We start from the raw sequence: 22,901 nt of genomic DNA, 5'->3' as shown, positions 1-22,901 counted from the left end.
TGGATTCAGAGAGGTAATTATGAGCGAGGCACACAAGACTCCATACTCCGTACACCCCGGGTCAGACAAGATGTATCAAGATCTCAAGCAACTTTACTGGTGGCCAAACATGAAAGCGGAGATCGCTACATATGTGAGCAAGTGTTTGACTTGCGCCAAGATAAAAATAGAACACCAGAAACCCTCAGGGCTACGCCAACAACCTGAAATTCCTGAGTGGAAATGGGAGCAGATTTCCATGGACTTCATAACGAAACTGCCCAAAACTCAGAGTGGCCAAGATACTATTTGGGTAGTCGTTGATAGATTAACCAAGTCCGCTCATTTCTTACCGATCAAGGAAACTGATAAAATGGAAAAGCTAGCGAGAATCTACATCCGAGAGATCGTACGACTCCATGGAGTGCCAATGTCTATCATCTCGGACAGAGACAGCAGATTCACTTCCAGATTCTGGCAATCATTGCAAAAATCCATGGGAACAAGGTTGGACATGAGTACAGCCTATCACCCCCAAACTGACGGCCAGAGTGAGAGGACGATCCAAACCTTGGAAGACATGTTGCGAGCATGTGTAATCGACTTTGGTAAGGCATGGGATGTTCACTTACCTTTGGTCGAGTTCTCTTATAACAATAGTTATCATACTAGTATCAAGACTGCTCCATTTGAAGCTCTTTATGGCCGTAAGTGCAGATCACCTCTGTGCTGGACGGAAGTGGGCGACACACAATTAGCAAAAGGTCAAGTCCCTGATAGCACCCTCACTGGTCCGGAGATCATCAGAGAAACTACTGAAAAGATCGTGCAAATACGAGAACGACTGAAATCCTCAAGGGATAGGCAAAAGAGCTATGCCGACAAAAGACGTAAACCCTTGGAATTTCAGATTGGCGATCGTGTACTACTGAAGGTCTCACCCTGGAAGGGCATAATACGCTTTGAAAAACGTGGGAAGCTAAACCCTAGGTACATTGGACCCTTCGAAATCATTTCAAGAGTTGGTCCAGTGGCCTACAAACTCCAACTTCCAACCGAGCTTAACAAAGTACATCCAGTATTCCACATATCAAACCTGAAGAAGTGTTTGTCCGACGAAACACTTGTAATTCCACTCGATGAGATCGAACTAAATGAAAATCTTAACTTTGTGGAAGAACCCGTCGAGATCATGGATAGGGAAGTTAAACGAACTAAATAGAACCGCATTCCAATAGTAAAGGTCCGATGGAATGTTAAGAGGGGACCTGAGTTCACGTGGGAACGAGAAGATCAAATGCAACAAAAGTAACCACACCTCTTCCTCAGCCCCTAAGACTTTTCTTTTGTGTTAAAATTTCGGGATGAAATTCCCTCTAACGGGGGGATGATGTAACAACCCGTCATTTCAAGTCATCAAAGATCGAGTCTTGTAACCTCTTTGAAAAAGAATTAGAATATCATCGAAAAATGAAGTATTCAAAAGCTCTGTTTGGAGTACGCTATGTGTAAGGTATCGTCTTAAGTTTTCCAAACATATAAAGAACACAAAAATCCGAGTTCTAACGAAGAAGTTATGACCATTCTAAGTTTTCCGACAAAAACCGACGATACGAAGTTACGTAAAAACGCAAAGTTTCAATAAAACACTTTCTGACCTTAGGTGTCCAAATGAAAGTCATAGATATCGTTAAACTACAAGCGTGCATAAAAAGAACGCTCAAATCGGACATCGTATGAAAAAGTTATGAATTTTTAAAGAAATTCGTTAATCACGTCATTTTAATAAATAAATAATAAAAATAATTTCGGAATTTCCCAACGGAATCTAAACGAAAGTTGTAGATCTTAGTATCACCTACGCGTTGATATAAAGAACGTTGAAAACGGAGTTCGTATGAAGGAGATATGAATTTTTGAAGTTTGATAAATAATTAATATATATTTTTATTCAAAAATTCGGTATTATCCGAAGTCTGAGTCACGCAAGTACGCCCAGCGTACTCGAGGCCACGGCCTCGAATCGTCCACGTCGCCCCTATGCGAGCCTACCCCCCCCCTCCCCCGTCCCGTCCGAAGTGCGAGGCAGTCGAGGACTCGGTCATGCGTGACGTACGTGTACGCCCCGCGTACCGAGGCGGTTCCAGCCCCCTATAAAAGGGATGTGAGGGTTCCCGGAAAAGGGCTCATTCTCTCTCACTTTTCTTGCGTTTTGCCTCGTTTTCCGTGCTCGCACTACCCCGAAGCCCTGGTCATTTTGTGCAAGTCCCGAAGGTCGATTTTACTCTCGAGATTCCCGAGAATCCCGAGGAAAATCCGTTTCCTGAGACGAAACTCTGCCCGATTTTCCATCTCGCTATCTTCAAACATTCAAGTGAGTTCATACCCCTTTCAAACACACTTTAAATACATTTCAAATGCTTTTATACTCTTTTAGGGGGAATACAAGTAAACATACGGTTATTATCGTGTATTTTATAAAGTTTCACTTCACTTATTTATCGAATAAATCACTTGGAACTCATTACTATTATGGAAAACTCTTGTCATACTTTGCGTGCATTAGACATTATACAAAGTATATAATAATTTCAAAGTACCTTTCATTGTTAAGTCATTTTATACATTCTAAAAACTTATGATTTTGCTTTGCCAAACATTGTGAAAAAGGATAAAATTTGCATACAAAACTATCACTTTAATACAGACTTAGTTGAGAATCCATGAGACGTGTATATCTTCAAACGTTACTTCTGTTTATTAGAAAGTAATGCTGCAAGTCCTGTCTATAACCAGAGTCTCCCGTTCGGAGAACGTGCCAAATGTGTATAGATCTATACGGGAAGTCATGATCCCGCGCCCTAACTGTTAGCTACAGTCCGTCTTTTGGGGTGACAGTTGTCATAATGCTGCGACGCCTGAAGAACGTCGTTACAGGCATATTATGTTTAGTATGGTTATAAAACTCATCAGATATACAATCATTATGGTATTATGCTTTTATGAACGAGTAGCTATTAAAACTATTCTTCATCTAACAAATGCGATCTTCGTATGGCTTTATTATATAAAACTATGACACGACTTTTAAGAACGTCGGTTTCTTGCAACTTTCGGTCTTAGAGACTGTCAGTCATGTTAGGAAAATAAGGGTTATTCCTGTATACAAACCAAACAACTAATAGGAAAATAAGGGATTTTCCTGGTGCAATTATTTACAACTTATAACACGAACATTCATATACAATTCATACTTTTATAAGAAAATAAGGGTTTTTCTTGAGATTCACAACAATTCATATCTCAACCATTAGGGAAAATATGGGATTTTCTGGATCTAATACATTCATTTTCAACACAACAAGTCATAACGCTTTACATTTGAAAGACTGCGTTTTCTGGAAAACATACACCCATTTTGGAATGGCATTCAATTTTTCTAAACCACTTACGAACTCACCAACTTAATTGTTGACACTTTCTCTTTGAAATAACTTGTATTTTCAGGGAATCGCTAAGCAGGTTTGGAAATCAACTTTTGGGATTAACGCGCTGGCGTTAATTACTCCTTTTGAAAGATGTTTATGTATTTATCTTTTCAACATGTAATGAATACAATTATGTAAACATCTTGGAAACTTTTATATATATGGTGGTGTGTACTTTCCTTTCTATGAACTATTATGATACTGAATATGACGTCCTCTGCCCCCGAACGTTTCCGCCGTTCTGGTTTGGGGGTATGACAGGGTAGAAGTTTTATTTGACAGTCTATGTGATTCTCTTTGTGTATAACTTGCATGCATAGGGCAACCTGCTCTGACTGATTTGAGTTCGGGTTTGGTAAGGATTGAGAAATCCTAGAATAGTCTTGGATCTAAGTTAGTGTTGTGCTTATTAGTCATGATTTGTGGGTAGATGAAGTGGGGATATCAGGTATGGACTTTGGGAAGGTACAAGTAGGTGTGGAAGGTAGTATTGGGCCCGTACTACTGAAATCACAAGACCTGTACCCGAATCAATGAAAGACCCGATAGCTCTTAGGAGTCCTGAAAGGAGGAATCCCCTTCGAATTCCTTATCTTTTTATTTGTGAAATTTTCAGTTGAGGATGGTGATGATCATGCGAAGTTCAGGTTCAGGATCAGGATCAGGTTCAGGCTCTGGTGCAGAGCCCATTGATGAAAGGTTGCGCTATCTTTTTGTAATCGATGTTACTCGTGGCATACTTGACGCTACCCCAGTGATATTTGGTACCGTCAAGGAGGGCATCATAGAGATCATGGAGGAGCGGCTCAGGTCTTTTCAAGCCAACTGCAGGACATATTGGGGCCCGAGCTCCCTCATTCAGGGAGTTTAAGCCGTGTGGAGCACCTGAGTTCTTTAGGGTCAAGGATCCCATCACCAGTCGATGCTGGGTGGCATACATGGAAAATGGCCAACATACGAACTTTTGCCCCGAGGTGGTAAAGGTGGGTTCGCATCTTGTATGTTAAGGGACCGAGCACGGGACTGGTGGGAGAAGGTTAATCGCGAGGTAGGATCAGCATGTATGGTTGAGATTTCTTGGGAGGAGTTTTTGAGGGGGTTTGATCAGGAGTTTGCATCGTCCATTGAGGTGTAGCGTTTGGTGAGAGAGTTTCAGGATCTACAGCAGACTATAAAGATTGTGGCGGAGATCACTGTCAAGTTTCAAGAGAGAGCACTTTTGGTTCTGTAGTACATTGCGGATGAGGAGATAAAGAAGACGAGGTATCATTCCATGCTGAGGGATGATATCTAGGAGTTTTTGATCTTTTGGGGTGCAAGACCCTGAATGGCATGGTGGAGAAGGCTCGGAACTGGAAATTGAGTTGGAGCTTCGGACCAAGCGGAAGTCAGAGCAGGTTCAGGCAGCAGTAGGTCAGGCCAAGAAGCCTAAGACCTCCGATCCCTCCAGCAGGGGTTAGTAGGGCCGTAACGGATGTGCTATGTGCGATAAGCCACACAGTGAAGCCTGTTAGGCAGCGGGATCGATATGGTACGCTTGTAGACAGTCGGGCCATATGAGCAGGGATTTCCCCAAGAAGGGCTTGATATGTTTCCATGACAACTAGACCAGTCATAAAAAGGCTGATTGTCCGAGGTTGGTTAGAGGAGGAGGAGCGGTGACGGCGCCTGCGCTCGCCACGATGAGGATTAGTGATAGTTACCCAATCAAGACGGAAGCTCCTGCGGTGAAGAGCCACGCAATTTAGTTGACTACAGAGGAGGCCCGAGCAGCGCCAGACGTCAAGACTGGTATGTGATCTATTCATGTGCTATTAATTTTATTGATTATGCTTATATGGTTTTGATTTTGTATAGGGACCTTTATGGTCAATGGGTTGTCAGCTCATGTCCTTTTTGATTCGGGGCTACCCAATTGTTCATATCTCTTGCGCTCAATAAGAAGTCTCGAGATCCTCTAGGGACCTTATATTCCCCACTCATGGTAGGGATTGCGGATGACAACACCGTGAGTGCCGCGAGGGTATTTCGGAGGAGTATCCTAAATATGTTTGGTGAGAGATTCCCCATCGATTTGGTACTGATTCCTTTGATAGGATTGAAAGTAATCAATAAGATGGATTGGTTGGTGCCCAATGCGACCATGATGATTTCGAGAATCAGCTGGTGAGAGTTCAAACCCCAAGTGGGAGAGAACTGGTTGTCCATGGGAGAGAGCCTCGCATGGGCCAATTCTCTATTCGGCTGCGAGGGCTAGGAGATTTCTTCAGTATGGTTGTTCTGGATTCTTGGCTTATGTCTCGGATACGAGGGTGGGGGCCACATTAAAAATGAACAGGGTACCTATTGTGATAGATTCTCCCGATGTATTTCCAGAGGAGTTGTCTGAGTGCCTCCCAAAAGGCAAATAGAGTTTCGTATTGATTTGGTTCCTGGTGCGGCACCGATGACCTAGGCGTTGTACCGTCTAGATCCACCTGAGATGCAGGAGCTATCTACGTAGCTTCAAGAGCTGCTAGATCGGGGATTCATTCGTCCAAGTAGTCCCCTTAGGGGAGAACCGATCCTATTCATGAAAAAGAAGGATGGGTCGTATAGGATGTGTATTGATTATCGGGAACTAAACAAGCTAACAGTGAAGAACCGTTATCCGTTTCTGAGGATTGATGATTTATTCGATCAGCTTTAGGGTGCATATTGGTTCTCCAAGATTGATCTTCATTCAGGGTATCATCATATGAGGATTAGGGATGAGGATATACGAAAGATGGCTTCCAGGACTTGTTATGGTCATTACAAGTTTGTGGTGATGCCATTTGGGCTCACCAATTCTCCAACAACGTTCATGGATCTCATGAACCAGATTTGCAGACCGACGTTGGATCGGTCTGTGATCATGGTCATTGATGATATCTTGGTCTATTCTAATACCAAGGAGCAGCACAAGCAGCATTTGATAGAGGTATTAGAGACTTTGATGGGAGAGAGGCTTTATGCCAAATTCTCCAAATGCGAGTTTTGGTTGTGTGAGGTGCAATTTCTGGGGCACATCATCAACCAAGAGGGTATTTTGGTCGACGCGGCCAAGATTAAGGCGGTTCCAAAAAACCCATCCGAGATCCGGAGTTTCTTAGGGCTAGCGGGGTACTATCAAGGATTCATCTAGGATTTCTCTAAAATTGTTGTACCTTTAACCCGCTTAACCAAGAAGAGTGTGACCTTTCGGTGGGGTCCAGATCAGCAATTGGCTTTCGAGACTTTGAGGCAGAAATTATGTGAGGCCCTAATTCTAGCACTTCCAAAGGGATTGGATGATTTTTTGGTATATTATGATGCTTCTACTGTGGGTTTAGGAACTATTGTGATGCAGAGGGGGCATGTGATTGCTTATGCCTCAACGCAGCTGAAGCCTCATGAGGCGAATTACCCTACTCACGACTTGGAATTGGGTTTGGGGTGTTTGCCCTCAAGATTTGGAGCCATTATTTGTGTGGAGTCCGATGCACCATTTTCACTAACCACAAGAGTTTGAAATATTTGATGGATCAGCAGAATTTGAATATGAGGCAGAAGAGATGGTTAGATGTGGTAAAAGATTATGACTATGAGATTTTGTTCCATCCAGGGAAGGCCAATGTGGAGGCCGATGCTTTGAGTCGTAATACGGAAAGTGCTCCGATTTGAGATATCTGCTTGAGGATGACAGTGATACACCATTATTGAATCTTATTAACAAGGCACATGTGGAGGGTTTAAAAAGGGGAAATTGGAAGAATAAGCGCATTCGGGGGAAAATTCCATTGTTTTTTCGAGATAGTAGGGGGTTATTGACTCAGTGTGACAGAGTTTAGGTTTCGGCACTCGGGGGTGTGAGGCAACGTATCTTAGAGTAGGCGTATAAGTCCAAGTTTTCTATTCATTCGGGGGCCACAAAGATGTACCGAGACCTGAGATTGAGCTATTGGTGACCCTGCATGAAACAGGAGGTTGTGTGGTTTGTCGAGCGGTCTTTGACCTGCAGGAAGGTTAAACTCGAACATCATAGGGCTAATGGCAAGGTGCATTCGCTACCTATTCCCATGTGGAAATGGGAAGAGATCACCATGGATTTTATCACGAAATTACCTAGGACGGCGCGAGATGTTGATTCCATTTGCGTTATTATGGATAGTTTGACAAAGAGTGTGCATTTTATTCCAATTTCCGAGACTATCTCTATCGAGAAGTTAACAAATATTTATTTGCGGGAAGTGGTGGTCAGGTATGGGGTGCCAGTATCTATGGTCTTGGATTGTGATGTTCATTTCACCTCCAGGTTCTGGAGGAAGTTCCATGAGGAGTTGGGTACTTAATTGCATTTCAGCATTACTTACCACCCCAAACTAATGGTCAAAGTGAACGGACGATTTAGACGTTCGAGGATATGCTTCGGACATGTATATTAGACTTTGGAGGGACTTGGGATACTTACCTTCCACTAGCGGAGTACTCATACAAAAATAGTTGTCATGCTACTATTGACCGACCTCGTTTGACATGCTGTATGGTCGGAAGTGTAGGACTCTAGTTTGTTGGGGTGCGGTTGACCATCAAGTCATGGGAAGCACCGAAGTGGAGCTTAAGACCACCGAGTTGATCCAGCAGGTGCGTGATAGACTGAGGGTTGCGCAGAGCCGTCAGAAGAGTTATGTTGACCATTGTCGATTAGATCTTGAGTTCCAAGTGGGTGATTTTTTGTTTCTAAAGGTATCACCTTGGAAGGGTGTTATTCGATTTCGGAAGATGAGCAAGTTAGGGGCCCTATACATTAGACTATTCAAGATTTCTGCCCGAGTTAACAAGTTTGTTTATCGGTTGGATCTACCAGATGACCTCAGTCAAATCCACAACACCTTCCACGTGTCTCAGCTTCAGAAGTGTGTTGTTGATGAGGTCATAGTCATTTCCTTGGATGATATCCAGGTGGATGGGAGCATGAACTATGTGGAAAAGCCCATTGTAGTTCTGGATAGAAAAACAAAAGCCCTCCGTCATAAAGAAGTGAAGCTAGTAAAGGTGCAGTGGCAGCACTGAAAAGGCTCTGAATGGACGTGGGAGCCGGAGGATGAGTTGCGAGAGCATTACCCATATCTGTTTGCGACATCGGACTTCGAGGACGAAGTCTAGTTCAAGTGGGGGAGAGTTGTAACACTCCAATCCAGTTAGTTACCCTTTATGCCCTTGAAATGAAATTTTATTGCAAATTGGTCCCTTCCGTATGCTGGGAGTACTTATAAGTATGCTTAGCGTACTATGGTGGAATGATCATGAAGGTGAGCCACGTACGTGGGGTGTACAAGTTGGTACGCGGGGCGTATGTGGCAGATAGCCAAAACCCTAATTTTCAAATTTGTGACCTATTTAAGCAACCTTTCACCATTTGGACCAAACCCTAATCAGCCTCCACAGCCTCGTTTCGTCCCTTAACCCCTAGATTTCCTAGTGAGTGTGATTCTTGAGTTTAAATATGGTTTTGGTGGCCATTTTAGAGAGCATTCAAGAAGGAGAAGGTGGTGATCAAGTCTTGGGTGGCATTGAGCTTCTAAATCCTGCATCAAGTTCATCTTGAGGAACTTTTGGAGGTATAAAGTCTTAACCTTGTCATCTATTTTGTTCGTTGAGCTAGGGTATTGCCATGGAGTCCCATTTTTGTTCTTGGACTTTCTCTTGTGAGTTGAGCAACTCTAGAGAATAAGATTGTTAGATATGATTTTTTTGAGTCTGCTTGATGCATAATGGTGCCATCTTGAACATTGTCTAGATTCCATGCATGAAGAATGAAGTTTTGGATTCCCTTATGGCATGCAAGGGGATAAAGTTGTCAACTTTATGCCTTAGGATGTGAAGAATGAAGTTTTGGATTCCCTTATGGCATGCAACGGGATAAAGTTGTCAACTTTATGCCTTAGGACGTCTCAATGAGCTCAAATCTGAATTTGGACGTTGAAATCCCAAGTATTGAGAACTTATTGGTCGTGGTACTTGACCTGCATGTACGATGGGCGTAATATTGTGTACGTTGCGCGTGCATCCAAAGGGCTTAGTACGCTAAGCGTACTAGAGTGGTACGCTAGGCGTACGCTCCCCAGTTGGGTTTAGGCTTCTTGTAGGCTTGTAAGCTCTTTGGGCCTTATTCAATTTTGGGCCTCGTTTCATATTGGGTTAATGGTCCAATTATATTGTTTGGGCTATAGTTCTGTTGGTTGGGCCTTATTGGGCCATGTGGCTCATTAATAGTTTTTATCTTGGATCTTAGGCTCATTTGTAAAGAAAAGACTTTGGGCTATCATGAAAGGACTTAGGTTAGGTCATTAGACTCTTTGACTAGATTGAATTATAATCTTAATTTAGGGTTATTTGTATTATTGTTTAGTGTGAGGTATTGAACTACTAGGCGAGCAGCTTTTGTGTTCAGCAGACTGAGGTGAGTCTTCTCACCATACCAATGGGTCGAAGGCACCAAGGTCTGCCCATTTTTATTATGAAGCTTAATAGTAGTATGCGCAGTAAATGTGTTATTTGTTGTGTTATGTGTTATGTAAAGACCATAGGGGGATCCCATTGTAAATGGTTAAGACCATGGGAGGAGCCCATGGCCTACGGCCATAAGACCATAGGAGTAGCCTATCGCATTCCAGATGAAGACCATGGAGGGAGTCCATTGCATCTTTATGTATATGTTTGCATGATATTATATGATTATATGGTTTGGTATGTTATTAGGAACTCATTAAGCATTAGCTTACAGATTCTTGGTTATTTCAGGTACTTTGGGATCTAAAGGGAAGGGTCCGGCATGATGGCGCAACGTGCACTCTTCAACATTTTTCTCATGTAGTTGTTCTGGACACTCTGATCTTTCTGAATAATATGTTTATGTATTGGAATCTTAGAAACAAATTGTGGTTTGAACTTCTAATTATTAAATGGGAATTTTTAGTATTTATATGAAATTTTTTACTTGAGCTTTTGGGTTGTTACAATCAACATTAGAGAAACATTTGCATAGTATCTTTCACCATGACACCCACAAACAATGCATAAAATGAACATAAAGAATTTGAAGTACTCATCAATCGATAATAAAGTTACTTAGTCTACATTTCCGTTACAAAATTAGCAATGGTTATATTTCTTTGATTATAATAATAAAGTTACTTAGTCTACATTTCCGTTACAAAAATTAGCAATGGCTATATTTCTTTGATTATAATAAATAGGATGTGATGGATACAAATAATTTGTTAATAACTTTACACGTCAATTCAAGGGTAATATTCATAATATTTTTGGTTATTGGTTAATTATAAGATCATTAAAAAAACATAACAATTTGACCAACTTAACCAAAAAAAATACAACGTACTTTGTAAATTTCTGAAACCAACAAAAAATGGTTTTTCCAAATTTTTGGTTGGTGCTTGTAAATAATTTTTTTGGAACTTTTTCTTTTAATTAAACCAAAATATTTGGACATTTATAGCAATAATCCATTTAAAATATAAATTTATAATCTTATATATTGATTTTTCGGATTAAAAATATTAGGAATCATTTAGAATTTACGACTAATCATTTCATTATGTTTTATGTTTGAGTTTTGTTATGAAAATATTATTATTGTTAGATAATATGTACTATGAAGATTATGTTGTAATTAGTCTCATATTAAAATTATATCCGAAATTCTTAGGCTTATATATAAGCTAAAAATATTTATTATATTATTTTATAATGTATGTACATTTATATCCTTCTTAATAAATAAAAATATTTTTATTATATGTCATTCTCTAATACATTATGTCATATATCATTTTATCATAATTTTAAGATATTTTTTCCCATATGTCATTTACTTCGTATTTCATTTTTCAATATATCATTAATTTAGTTTTCATAAAATAAATTTATCATAATAATTATATTAATTTCAAATTTCAAACTTTAATTTCAATTTTAAATAAATTTACAATTTAAACATTTGTATTTAATATTTTGTAATAATTAACATGTTTACTATATAGGTCTGACGATTAAACATATATATATATATATATATATATATATATATATATATATATATATATATATATATATATATATTTGCATGTTTGTTTCTTATAATTTTACTTATTTTAAATTTTAAATTCAAATAAAATTTTAGTTTAATCATTTATATTTAACATTTTATTTTAATCAACTCGTATAATATATATGAATCTCACAACTAGGAGTTTATAAATTAATCAAAATCGTTTATTATTTTTCAAATGAAAGGAAAGCCAAGACTACCATTCCTTTGACGTTTAGAAGGGAAGTTTAAGTTGAACACTCCTTTCATAATTTTCTATGTCATATATAGCGAAAAATCAAGAGTTTATTCGATATTTGTTTAAATTTTATTTATACAAAAAGTTATCGTTGACATTCCTTTTTTTTTTTTTTTTTTTCTTTTTTCTATTTATATAAAATTGATTGGAGTTATTGATGAGTCACATTTGATGCCATGTCTTTCTTTAACCTTTTTACCAATATATCATAAGTTACAGTATTGGTCCCTATGGTTTACCAATTATAACATGTTTTGTTCTACTTTAGAAAAAGTAAACTCATTTGAAAGGTTTTGGTAACACATATGGTCGTTAGGAGTTAGGACTATTACGGTCTAAGAGCATATTGAAAACATGTGAAATGACATAAATGCCTATGTTAAGAAAAGTAAAATAAAAAGATTATCCATTTTCCTATTCTATCTTTTATTTTAAGATCTGACACCATATTTGTAAAAATAAAATAATAATAATAATAATAATAATAATAATAATAAAATAAACTGAAAGGCCTGCACACTCTCATATGTTAGCTAACCTCACTTTTCCCTCTCCTTCTTTTCTCGTCTCATCAGTGTTACTTAAAACAATCATATCCGGAAATCAATGTAATTTAACTACCACCTTTTGGTGATATCTTCTTTCGAAAAACATCACCGGTGCTACTTAAAACCACCATTGGTTCTCGAGCCACCTTTTGACAACCCATATCCACCCAACGAAGTAATCTATTTTGCATTGGGATTTGTGCATCGTCGGAGAAGAACATGCAAATGGTAGGTGGTGATGGTTAAGATCATTGACGATGTCTCAGATTCGACATCTAATGTATTATATATATATATATATATATATATATATATATATATATATATATATATATATATATATATATATATATATATATATATATATATATTGCTTCGCTTTACCATCAAACATCAGAAGTTCGAGTTTGTGTCATGTTGATGTGATCATGTTTAGCAACCACATTACTTCCATCTGAATTTTGGATCGTAACTAAATTGAATTGATTATGGAAAATCTGTGGAGAATTTGAAATAAAAATTGGCATAAAAGACAGTTTCTAAATCGGTGTTAAAGTGGACGATGATTCCACATGCCAGTTTAGTAAAACCTCAACATTTTCTTAATCGATCGCATTTCTGAGTTCATATTATTGGTGTTGTTTTTTCGGTGACTGGAATACAAGAATGAGAGGGAGGGGAACAGGGGTGGGTAGTTTGGCCTTTTCAATTAGTAGCATGGCAATTGTGAGGTTGGTTGCAGCAGGTGTGATCTTGTGGTGATGGTGATTAGTGATGATGGTGATCATTAGAGATGGTGGTGTTGTTGGTGATTTTCGGTGGTGGGGCAGATGGTAGTAGGTAGGTGGTGGTGGAACCAATGGTAAAAGGGTATTTTTCATCTTTTTAAAATATTTAACATCCCCTTTGGTAAGGAAAGATCACTAATGTTATCAAAACCCTTCATAAGGACCAATGGTGTTTCTTTTTCAGTAGTAGGACCAAATTGTTATAACTGAAAAACCACATGGACCAAAACTATAATTTACTTTTTTTAAAAATTTTTATACTTAAGAGGTGTTAGGGAGTACTTTTTGAACTCTAAAAGCACTTTTAGATAAAAGTACTTATCGGCTTCCAGCAATAATAAAAAAAGTTTTTTAAAAAGTGTTTGAATTAACTTTCATGGTGAAAAGGCAAATAAGTCAATAAGTTCAAAATTTTGCCGTAAAAAGTGATTTTTGAAGTTATTTTGGTTAAAAAGCTAAAAGCAATTTCAAAAAGCCAAATTTTACATACTTTTTAAAAAATTGTTTTTTGAAGATTATGAAAAACCTAAAATGCTTTTGAGTTCTCCAAACACTTTTTTTTTACTTATTAGTTTTTCAAAAAGCTAATAAGTTGTTTTGAAAAGGGATCTCAAACACCCCCTTATATTAAACCAATCTCATCTTAATATCAAATTTATTTCTATATATATCGAGCAATGTCACACACACACACACACACACACACACACACACACACACATATATATATATATATATATATATATATATATATATATATATAGTTATAAATTCAACCTGATTAAGATAATTTAAATCAAGCTAAACTAATAACATAGACGAAGAAACTCGATGGAGAAGAAAGAAGATCTCTAAGGGATATGAGATATTTTATATCTTGAGAAGTTGTATCATCATATCTTCGCAATATCATGTTATTTATACTATAAAAATTACTTATCATATGTCATGTAAATAGTATGATATGATATCTTTCACCAATTCACCAATTATTGGTGTCATTCACAATTGTTTACAACACTCCCCCTTAGATGACACCATTTCAGATTTAGAGTTTAATTTGAAGTACTATCTCATTAAAAACCTTGCTAAAGAAAACCTAATGGGAAAAAATTTAGTGAAGGGAAAAAGCGTGCAATGTATAATTGACCCCCCTCATTTAGACATATGTTACATTATATTTTATGTACACGCCGCATTTCGATTCCATGGAAATGTTTCCTGAAGATTGCAGTAGGAAGTGCTTTCGTAAAAAGGTCTGATGCGTTGTTGATGGATTGAACATATTTGATTTCAACTTGATGGTATTTTATAAGCTCAACTTGAACATATTTGAACATATACCTTAAAAATCTTTGGAGGTATATGTTTTGTACTGTTGCTCTTGATATATCCTTCTTTCATTTGAGTGACACATGTTTAGTTATCTTCGTAAATTAAAGTTGGACCTGTATCCTTTTCAACTCCACGTGAAGTTAAAACCAGTTGTGTCATCAATCTTAACCATGTAAATTCTCTACTAGCTTCATTTAGTGCAATTATTTCAACATGATTTGAGGATGTGGCAACAAGTGTTTTCTTTTGAAAACGCTAGGAAATTGCAGTACCTCCATTCATAAATACATATCCATCTTGATATCTAGCTTTGATTCTGCATAACCAGTCAAGCCTTGTTTTGCATTGTTAGGATAAATAACCTTAAATCACTAGTTCCGCGAATGTATTGAAAAATATGTTTGATCTCATTCCGATGTCTTTTTGTTGGGCACGAACTGAACCTTGCTATTAAGTTTACTGTGAAAGAAATGCCAAGTCTAGTACAATTTGTAAGATACATAAGAGCCCTAATTGCATTAAGATATGACACTTCTAGACCAAGGACTTCTTCATTTTCTTCACAGGGACGAAATGGATCTTTTTCAATTTTTAATGATCTAACAACCATTGGAGTGCTTAAAGGATTCACATTGTTCATATTGAAACGTTTCAATACTTTTTTTTTTGTATAATTCGATTGATGCACAAGTATTCCATTAGTCATATGCTCAATCTGTGAACCAAGACAATATTTGGTTTTTCCAAGATCTTACATTTCAAAATCTTTCTTTAAAAGTTCATTCGGATTTCTTTATTTGTTCTAATGATGTTTAGATCATCAACATAAATCACTATGATCACATACCCAGATGTTGTTTTCTTAATAAATACACATGGACAAATATTGTTATTTTTATAACATTTACTTATCAAATAATCACTGAAACAATTGCACCACTTGCGTCCAGATTGCTTTAACCCATATAAAGATCTTTTCAATTTTATGGAATACATTTCTTTAGGTTTTGCACATAATGTTTTAGGAATTTCCATATAGATATCACTATCAAGTGATCCATACAAGTAAGCTATAATAACATCCATAAGACGCATCTCTATATTTTCAGAGACTGTCAAGCTGATTAACTATCTAAAAGTGGTTGCATCCATTACCGATGAATAAGTTTCATCATAATCAGTTCTAGGTCTTTGAGATAAACCCTGAGCAACAAGCCTGGACTTGTATCTAAAATTTTTATCTTTCTCATTTCTTTTTCGTACGAAGTTCCATCTATACCGCAATGGTTTCACAACTCCAAGTGTGATGATAATAGTTCCAAAAACCTTTCTCTTGTTAAGAGAATTTAATTCAACTTTCATAGCCTCCTTCCATTTAGCCCAATCATTTCATTTTTGACATTCAATGACATATTGTGGTTCGAGATCATCACTCAGAATATCACATGCAACTGAATACGAAATTATTGCACTTACATTGTTAGTTTCGTTTTGGTCACATATTCTATTCGTTTGACCATAATTGAGTGTAACATCCTCCTTTCATGGGGGAATTTTGATAATTCGTGTTTCTCCAGGAACCTTTTCCTCATGAGCTAGTGCATTTTCTACTCCACTTATTTTTCGTGGATTTTTATCCTTAGAACCAAATGGTTTTCCACTCTTAAGGCGTGTTTTAGACTCTTGAGTGACTTTATCATCAGATTATGCATGTGGAATTTCAATTTGAGCTGTGTGACATCCCCATTTTCACAGCTAGAAAAGACCGATTTTATTTATGCTTGTTTAAAAATCAGAGTAACATTTTAAAGAAAAGTGTTGCGGAATTTGTTCCCAAAAGAAAATATGATAAAGGTTTATCAAAGCAGTTCCGAAGATATGTATATCATTAAAAAACTTTGGGATGTCATGTTCGATACAGATCAAAAATATAAACAATACAATATAAGCCTTACAATATTTATTCATATCTACAGGCCTATAATCCTTAATCCCTGATCTAAACATCACATCTATGCTCGAGTGCCACTACCTGTAATACAAGAAACATAGTGGGTCAGGCTTGGAAGCCTGGTGAGCCCATAGGGTTTTCAACCAACAATAAATAAGTTTATTAGTTTCATTAACCAATAATAACCCGATTACCCGTTCCCGTTATCATCACTTTACATCCCTAAACACCTATCATAAGGGACCTAGCCTAAGGATCATCATCGGGATGGACACTACTGCTAAGGGGGTTCCTCAGCAATAAATGTCCACAAGGCAACCATGATGGGGATGGAGTACACCGGTGAACACATCGTTCACAAACACCTACAGGTTGCGAGCCTGCTAGCATTCCACTGGATTGTTTAGAAATGAATGTGGTCATCATCTATACCCCGCTAGATGACTGGAAACATCATCAACATCGAGGTCTCTCATCATTTTCTTTCATCACACCCAACTATTACATCTACCCATGTTTTACCCAACACATTTTTTAGATATAAAATACATATGCATTTTAAATCATTTAAAATATGTATAAAATCTTTCATCCAGCATAGACAGCAAGTATTCAGACAATATGCACACATAGCATGTAATTTATATAAAATACTTTATATCTACGTTTAAGATGAATGTAACTATGCACTCACTTGTTACAGTGGCGACTCGAAATTCGAGCAGTGCTTCACTTGTTAACAATATGATTTCCTTCGACGAAACCTAGTATTTTACCACTAGATTTTAGTCTAATATTTATTGCGACTAATTATTAGTCTAGATTCGTCATTAAATCAGAGTCTACTTCATGATCTATCAAGTAAGGATCAACCAGTCAGGACAGTTGTGAGGCAGGACCATTTCGGCATATAGCTTATCTGAAATCCAACAACCAAACCCAACGTGACCATTCTAGAAACCTATCCCGTAAGTAGTTCAATCAGTATAACGACTTTGAATCACTGATAAATCTTATTTATAGGTTCATAATAACGATATTATGTTTATATAAGCTATATTTAAAGTATGGTGGGCGTGTCTCACTTACAGCTGTTTTTTTTTATTAAAAACTGGGCTTCGCTGGAGCAACGTTTCCGAGCTAAAAAGTTGTTTTTCTCGGAGTCTTCGGGCGCTCCGAGGCTTTCTTCAAGCGCTAGGGGGTTTCCTAGGGCTTTGGGTGGGGGTGGGGGGGGGGGGGTAGAGAGTGTGTAGAGAGAGAAAGAAGAGGGTAAAGATGTGAGGAATGAAGGCACCTTCACACCTCTATTTATAGCTGAAATATTGCTCAACTCGTCGATTTAGGTCTCCAACTCATCGAGTTGGTGCCACATGTCACCATTCTGGTGGCAAAACCTGGGTGACATATATTGTGACACGTCACCCCTTTTGCAGCATGTAACTTACGCATACGAGATCTGTTTTCAACATTATTTATATCCACGCATAGGTAAAGACAAGATCTACAACTTTCCTTTTGACTCCGTTGACTAATTCTCGACCGATTTTAAAGTTAACAGTATGAGAAGATTATAATGTTAAATGATTGCGTGAAATTCATAACTTCTACATACGGACTCCGTTTTCATCTGTCTTTTTATCGTCGAGATCCTGTTAATGAGATTTTCAATTATTATTTAGGTCGTGTTGGCCAAAAACCTCTCGGTCTGAAATTCGAATTTCGGGTTGTGCACTGTTATGTCAAATCTTAGAAAAATCATAACGTCTTCATACGATGTCAGATTTGGGCGTTCTTTTTATGCATGCTCTCGGTTTAATGTATAGTACAACTTTTTTTAGATCGATAAGGATAAAAAGTAGCTTATGAAAAAAAAATCACTTTTTATGATTCCCGATGTCATGCCGGTTTTACCGTAAAACTTCGACAGGTCATAACTTCTTCGTTATAACTCGGATTTCGGCGTTCTTTATATGTTCAGAATCCTTGTCACGACCACTACAACTTTCTTCATCGATATCGGGTTTATATAACACTTTAATTTTGATGCTTATTTTTATCCTTTATTTATTATACCTTTATAAATAAGTATAAAGCACGAAAATTCACATAATAGTCAAATAATTCATCTTTATTACTTCAAAATAGGTTACAATGGTTGACCTGACTATTACATCATTGCACTAGTGCTTAGCCCAGAAACACGGGCGTTACAATTCTCTCCCCCTTAGGATGATTCCGTCCTGAAATCATGTATCAACAAACAAATGTGGATAGCGACTCATCATGTCACTCTCTGTTTCCTAGGTGAGATTTGGCCCATTCGTAGGTTTTCAACGGACAAGCACTAATTTGACCATCTTGCGTCGTAAATTTTTAGTCTTACGGTCAACGATTGCCTCGGGTTCTTCGATTAGCCTCTTATTTTCATCCCTCCTTAACTATGAAATTGGAATTATGTCGGGAACTTCTCCTGTGAACTTCCTCAAATATCACACATGAAAAGTGTTATGAATACAATCTAGTTCTTCGGGTAATTCGAGCTTGTAAGCTTGATTCCTAATCTTCTGAAGAACTTTGAACGGTCCTATAAACCTTGGACTTAACTTTCCTCGTTTCCTGAATGTTATAATTCCCTTCCACACTGAGACTTTAAGCAAAACTAAATCTCCAACTTCAAATGTCATCGGTCATCTTTTCTTGTCAGCATAGCTCTTTTGACGATCTTGTGTTGGTAACATTCTTTCCCTGATCACCTTCAGCTTTTCAACGGTCTGATAGACTATCTCGGGGTCCATAAACTACTTTTCTCTAGCCTCAAGCCAACAAGACAGCCTACAACACTTCTTTCCATACAAGGCTTGATAAGATGTCATCTTGATGCTCGAGTGGAAACTATTATTGTAGGAATATTCTACCAGAGGTAAGTGTTCATCCTAGTTACCTTGGAACTCTAGCGTACATGCTCTTAACATATCTTCAAGTGTTTTAATCATTCTTTCACTGTGACCATCAGTCTGCGGATGGTAAGTTATACTTAAGCATAATTTCGTACCCAACTCCTCTTGTTGACTTCTCCAAAACCTTGACGTGAAACGATTATCACGATCCGATACAATCATTAGAGGAACACCGTGAAGTCTTACTACCTCCTTCACATAAGCGTTTGCGAGCTTATGCATAGACCATCTCTCATTGGCTGCTATGAAGTGTGCACTCTTAGTGAATCGATCCATGACCACCAAAATCATGTCGTGACCATTCTTCGTTTTGGGCAGTTTAGTCACAAAATCCATGGTGATGTCTTCCCATTTAACCATAGGTATAGGTAAAGGTTATAAAATCCCATATGTTTTTTGATATTTTGCCTTAACTCTTGCACATGTTACACACTTGGCCATATACTTTGCAACATCAAGCTTCATCGTTGGCCACCAGTACTAGGGTTTTAGGTCCCTATACATTTTAATGCTGCTGTGATGAATTTAGCACATGGTCTTGTGAGCTTCTTTCATCAAAAGATCTCTTACTTCTCCCATCTTAGGTACCCAAATCCTATATTGGAATTCCTTAAATCCTTGACCATTCGTACCGAACTCCAACGTTTTGCCTAAACATTCTTCCTTTCAGTCATTTTTCTCTGAAGCTTCTTCCCGAGCTTTCTTTATGCTTTCCACAATTGTCGAGACAACTTTAATTCTTAACGCTCTTGGACTCGGAGCATCAGCTATGACATTTGCTTTACCAGGGTGGTAAAGTATCTTACAATCGTAGTCCTTGAGTAACTATAGTCAACATCGTTGTCTCATGTTCAATTCATTTTGATTAAAGAGATACTGGAGACTCTTATGATCAGTGAAAAGTTTGTACTTTGTTCCATAGAGATAATGCATCCATATCTTTAGGGCGAATACTACATCTGCGAACTCCAGATCATGAGTGGGGTAGTTCTCTTCATGCTCTTTCAATTGTCGAGATGCATATGCTATCACCTTTTCTCTTTGAGTTAGAACACATCCCAATGCATCGCTATACACTACGAAGTCGTCAACTCCCTCGGGTAGAGAAAGAATTGGTGCTTCACATAATTTCTTCTTTAGCTTCTTGAATGCTTCTTCGTGCTTCTCGCTCCATGTATATGTAGCTCCTTTGTGGGTCAAAGCTGCCAATGGAGCAACTATTGAAGAAAAGCCTTGGATAAACCTTCGGTAATATCCAGCTAATCCCAGAAAGCTTCAAAACTCCATGGGACTTTTCGGTCGTTCCAACTTCATCACAGCTTCGATCTTTTCCAAGTCAACCATTATCCCTTCTTGGTTAACCACATGAACCAGGAATTGGACATCTTGGATCTAAAAATCGCATTTAGAGAACTTTGCATATAGCTTCTCCTTCTTCAACACTTCCAACACTTCTCATAAATGCTTTCCATGCTCCTCCTGGATTTTTGAGTAAATCAGAATGCATCTATGAACAAGATCACAGATTTATCAAGGAATGGTTTACAAACTCTATTCATCAAATCCATGATTCCTGCTGGAGCATTGGTTAGTCCAAATTACATAACCAAGAACTCGTAGTGTCCATATCTTGTTCTAAATGCAGTCTTCTCAATATTCTGCCCTCTCACATTCAGCTGATGATATCCTGACGTAATATCGATCTTTGAGAAATAGCTCGAACCTTGAAGCTGATCGAATAGGTCATCAATCCTTGGAAACAGATACTTGTTCTTCACTGTTGCCTTGTTTAGGTCTCAGTAGTGTATACACATTCTCATGCTTCCATCCTTCTTTTTCACGAATAACACTGGAGCTCCCCAGGGTGATGAACTAGGTCGAATGAAACTGTTATCCAACAACTCTTGAAGTTGCGTCATAAGCTTCTTCATCTCTGTCGGTGCTAATCGGTACGATGCGTTTGCTATTGGTGTTGTTCCTAGTAACAAGTCTATTCGGAACTCTACTTGTCTATCAGGCGGTAATCTAGGAAGATCTTCGGGAAATACTTCCGGATAATCACACACCACTGGTATACTTTGCATTTGTAACATCCCCCTCTGGCACGTATCACAATATTGTCCGCTTTGGGCCACTCGGCACGAGGACTTCCAGGGGGTCACCCATCCTGGTACTACTCCCGCCCGAGCACGCTTAACTGCAGAGTTCTTATGGGATCTGCTGCCCTCACGGCTTTAAAACGCGTTGTGACAAGGAAGGTATCCACACCCCTTTATAAGGAAATGTTTCGTTCTCCTTCCAAGCCGATGTGGGATCAAATCTAACCCACTTTAATGCACCGGATCCCATAAGAACTCTGCAGTTAAGCGTGCTCGGGCGGGAGTAGTACCGGGATGGGTGACCCCCTGGGAAGTCCTCGTGCCGAGTGGCCCAAAGCGGACAATATTGTGATACGTGCCAAAGGGGGTGTTACATCATTTCCTTCTTTTCCTTCTTAGCACCGATCATGAATGCCAAGTATGATGTGCATCCTTTAGACAAACATTTTCTGGCTTTCATTAGGGAAATGATTGGTGTTTTCCCTCAAGATCTGGAAGCATTACTTGTGCGGGGTCCGATGCACTATCTACATTGATCATAAAAGTTTGAAGTATCTGATGGATCAGCTGAATTTGAATACGCGACAGAGGAGATGGTTAGACGTGGTGAAAGACTATGACTGTGAGATTTTATATCATCCCGGGAAGACAAATATAGTGGTCGACGCTCTAATCCATAAGACAGCGTGTACTCCAATATGAGACATTTGTTTGAGGATGACGATTACCTAAACATTGATGGATATGATTAAGGAGGCTCAGGTAAAAGGATTGAAAAGGGAAAATTGGAATACTGAGCGAATTAGGGGTCAGATTCTGTTATTTTTCAGAGACAACTGGGGGTTATTGACTCAGTGTGGCAGGGTTTGGGTTCTAGAATTTGGTGGGGTGAGGCAGAAAATTATGGAGTAGGCGCACAAGTCTAAGTTTTCTATCCATCTAGGGGGTCACGAAGATGTACCGAGACATGAGATTGAGTTATTGGTGGCCCTGCATGAAAAGGAAATTTTCTTGGTTTATTGAGCGGTGTTTGACCTATAGGAAGGTCAAAGACGAGCATTAGAGGCCTCACGGCAAGGTCCATCCATTAACCATTCCCATGTGGAAATGGGAGGAGTTTACCATGGATTTTATCACGAAATTACCTAGGACGACGCAGGGTGTTGATTCTATTTGGGTTATCATGGACACACCGACCAAGAGTGCTCATTTTATTCCAATCATTGAGAGTATATCCACCGAGAAATTGGCAGATATCTATGTTCGGGAGGTGTTGGTCAGGTACAAACTATCGATATTTGTGGTCTCAGACCGTGATGTTCGGTACACCTCCTGGTTTTGGAGGAAGTTTCATGAAGATTTATGCACTTGATTACATTTTAGT

General features: G+C 38.3%; 1 pseudogene; it reads left to right on the top strand.

Annotated features, from left to right (window-relative positions):
* Positions 1-21,733: 21,733 nt before the first annotated feature.
* On the top strand, positions 21,734-21,848 carry LOC144999348 (5S ribosomal RNA; annotated as a pseudogene).
* Positions 21,849-22,901: the final 1,053 nt, after the last annotated feature.

Source organism: Lactuca saligna, chromosome 5, assembly GCF_052625555.1.
Source record: "Lactuca saligna cultivar CGN05327 chromosome 5, ASM5262555v1, whole genome shotgun sequence".
NCBI classification, from domain to species: domain Eukaryota; kingdom Viridiplantae; phylum Streptophyta; class Magnoliopsida; order Asterales; family Asteraceae; genus Lactuca; species Lactuca saligna.
Note: the sequence above shows the minus strand (reverse complement) of the source record. Positions and strands in the feature narration are given on the sequence as shown.